Genomic DNA, 4,671 nt, shown 5'->3' with positions numbered 1-4,671 from the left:
AGTATTACCATATAATGTATACCGTTATATGCTATTACGTATTAACGGATAACGTTGTATATTGTTACGTCATAAGGTATAACTTTATATAGTATTACCATATAACGTATAACGATATATACTATTACGTAATAACGTATAATGTTATACAGTATTACCATAGTATTACCATATAACGTATAACGTTGTATATTGTTACGTTATAACGTATAACTTTATATAGTATTACCATATAACGTATAACGTTATATACTATTACGTAATAACGTATAACGTTATATATTATTACCATATAATGTGTAACCTTATATACTATTACGTAATAACGTATAACGTTATATAGTATTACCATATAATGTATACCGTTATATACTATTACGTATTAACGTATAACGTTGTATATTGTTACGTTATACCGTATAACTTTATATAGTATTACCATATAACGTATAACGTTTTATACTATTACGTAATAACGAATAACGTTATATAGTATTAACATATAATGTATAACGTTATATACTATTACGTATTAACGTATAACGTTGTATATTGTTACGTTATACCGTATAACTTTATATAGTATTACCATATAACGCATAACGTTATATAGTATTACCATATAAAGTATAACGTTATATACTATTACGAAATAACGTATAACGATATACAGAATTACGATAGTATTAGCATATTACGTACAACGTTGTATACTGTTACGTTATAACGTATAACTTTGTATATTGTTACGTTATAATGTATAACATTATATACTATTACGTAATAGCGTATAACTGTGTATATTGTTACGCTATAACGCATAACGTTATATAGTATTACCATATAACGTATAACGTTATGTACTATTACGTAATAACGTATAACGTTATATAGTATTACCATATATTATATGGTACCATATGTTATATACTATTACGTAATAACGTATAACGTTGTATAGTATTACCATATAAGGTATAACGTTATATACTATTACGTATTAACGTATAACGTTGTATATTGTTACGTTATACCGTATAACTTTATAGAGTATTACCATATATCGTATAAAGTTATATACTATTACGTTATAACGTATAACGTTATATAGTATTACCATATAATGTATAACGTTATACACTATTAAGTAATAACTTATAACGTTGTATATTGTTTCGTCATAAGGTATAACTTTATATAGTATTACCATATAACGTATAACGATATATACTATTACGTAATAACGTATAATGTTATACAGTATTACCATAGTATTACCATATAACGTATAACGTTGTATATTGTTACGTTATAACGTATAACGTTATATAGTTTTTCCATGTAACGTATAACGTTATATAGTATTACCATGTAACGTATAACGTTATATACTATTACGAAATAACGTATAAAGTTATATAGTATTACCATATAATGTATAACGTTATATACTATTACGTATTAACGTATAACGTTGTATGTTGTTACGTTATAACGTATAACTTTATATAGTATTACCATATAACGTATAACGTTATATACTATTACGTAATAACGTATAACGTTATATATTATTACCATATAATGTATAACGTTATATACTATTACGTAATAACGTATAACGTTATATAGTATTACCATATAATGTATACCGTTATATGCTATTACGTATTAACGGATAACGTTGTATATTGTTACGTTATACCGTATAACCTTAGATAGTATTACCATATAACGTATAACGTTATATACTATTACGTATTAACGTATAACGTTGTATATTGTTACGCTATAACGTATAACGTTGTATATTGTTACGTTATAACGTATAACGTTATTTACTATTACGTAATAACCTATAGGGTTATATAGAATCACCATATAACGTATACCGATATATAATATTATAACGATATATAATATTATATAATATAACGTTATATAGTATTACCATGTAACGTATAACGTTATATACTATTACGAAATAACGCATAACGTTATACAGAATTACCATAGTATTAGCATATTAAGTATAACGTTGTACATTATAACGTATTAACGTATAACGTTGTATATTGTTACGTTATAACCTGTAACGTTATATAGTATTGCCATATAACGTATAACGTTATATACTATTACGAAATAACGTATAACGCTGTACAGAATTACCATAATATTAGCATATTACGTATAACGTTGTATATTATTACGTAATAACGTATAACGTTGTAGATTATTACGTAAGAGCGTATAACGTTGTATATTGGCACGTTATGACGTATAACGTTGTATATTGTTACGCTATAACGTAAAACGCTATATACTACTACGTACTAACGTATAACGTTATATAGTATTACCATATAACGTATAACGTTTTATACTATTACGCAATAACATATAACGTTGTATATTGTAACGTGATAATGTATAACGTTATATAGTATTACGAAATAACGTATAACGTTATATAGAATTACCATAGTATTAGCATATTAAGTATAACGTTGTATATTATTACGTAATAACGTATAACTTTGTATATTGTTACGTTATAATCTATAACGTTATATAGTATTGCCATATAACGAATGACGTTATATACTACTACGTAATAACGTATGACGTTGCATATAGTTACGTTATAATGTATAACTTTATATACTATTACGTAATAGCGTATAACGTTGTATATTGTTACGTTATAACGTATAACGTTATATAGTTTTTCCATGTAACGTATAACGTTATATAGTATTACCATGTAACGTATAACGTTATATACTATTACGAAATATCGCATAACGTTTTACAGAATTACCATAGTATTAGAATATTATGTATAACGTTGTATATTATTACGTAATAACGTATAACGTTGTATATTGTTACGTTATAACCTATAACGTTATATAGTATTGCCATATAACGTATAACGTTATATACTATTACGAAATAACGTATAACGCTGTATATTATTACGTAATAACGTATAATGTTGTATATTGGTACGCTATAACGTATAACATTATATAGTATTACCATATAACGTATAACGTTATATACTATTACGCAATAACATATAACGTTGTATTTTGTAACGTTATAATGTATAACGTTGTATAGTATTACGTAATAACGCATAACGTTGAATATTATTACGCAATGGCGTATAACGTTGTATATTGAAACGTTATAATGTATAACGTTATATTGTATTACATAATACAGTATAACGTTGTATATTGTTACGTTATAACGTATAACGTTGTATATTGTTACGTCATAACGTATAACTTTATATAGTATTACCATATATCATATAACGTTATATACTATTACGTAATAGCGTATAACGTTGTATATTGTTACGCTATAACGTATAAAGTTATATAGTATTACCATATAACGTATAACGTTATATACTATTACGAAATAACGTACAACGTTGTATATTATTACGTAATAACGTATAACGTTGTAGATTATTACGTAATAGCGTATAACGTTGTATATTGGCATGTTATGACGTATAACGTTGTATATTGTTGCGCTTTAACGTATAACGTTATATAGTATTACCATATAACGTATAACGTTATATACAATTACGAAATAACGTATAACGTTATACAGAATTACCATAGTACTAGCATATTAAGTATAACGTTGTATATTATTACGTAATAACGTATAACGTTGTATATTGTTACGCTATAACGTATAACGTTATATAGTATTACCATATAACGTATAACGTTATATACTATTACGCAATAACATATAACGTTGTATTTTGTAACGTTATAATGTATAACGTTGTATACTATTACGTAATAACGTATAACGTTGAATATTATTACGCAATGGCGTATAACGTTGTATATTGAAACGCTATAATGTATAACGTTATATTGTATTACATAATACAGTATAACGTTGTATATTGTTACGTTATAACGTATAACGTTGTATATTTTTACGTCATAACGTATAACTTTATATAGTATTACCATATATCATATAACGTTATATACTATTACGTAATAGCGTATAACGTTGTATATTGTTACGCTATAACGTATAAAGTTATATAGTATTACCATATAACGTATAACGTTGTATACTATTACGAAATAACGTATAACGTTATATATTATTACCATATAATGTATAACGTTATATACTATTACGTAATAACGCATAACGTTATATAGTATTACCATATAATGTATAACGTTATATACTATTACGTATTAACGTATAACGCTGTATATTGTTACGCTATACCGTATAACTTTATATAGTATTACCATATAAAGTATAACGTTATATAGTATTACGTAATAACTTATAACGTTATATAGTATTACCATATAATGTATAACGTTATATACTATTACGTATTAACGTATAACGTTGTATATTGTTACGTTATATCGTATAACTTTATATAGTATTACCATATAACGTATAACGTTATATACTATTACGTAATAACGTATAACGTTATATAGTATTACCATATAAGGTATAACGTTATATACTATTACGTATTAACGTATAACGTTGTATATTGTTACGTTATACCGTATAACTTTATATAGTATTACCATATAACGTATAACGTTATATACTATTACGTTATAACGTATAACGTTATATAGT

The sequence above is a fragment of the Bombus terrestris genome, chromosome 17 (genome assembly GCF_910591885.1).
Source record: "Bombus terrestris chromosome 17, iyBomTerr1.2, whole genome shotgun sequence".
Classification (NCBI taxonomy): Eukaryota; Metazoa; Arthropoda; class Insecta; order Hymenoptera; family Apidae; genus Bombus; species Bombus terrestris.
Note: the sequence above shows the minus strand (reverse complement) of the source record.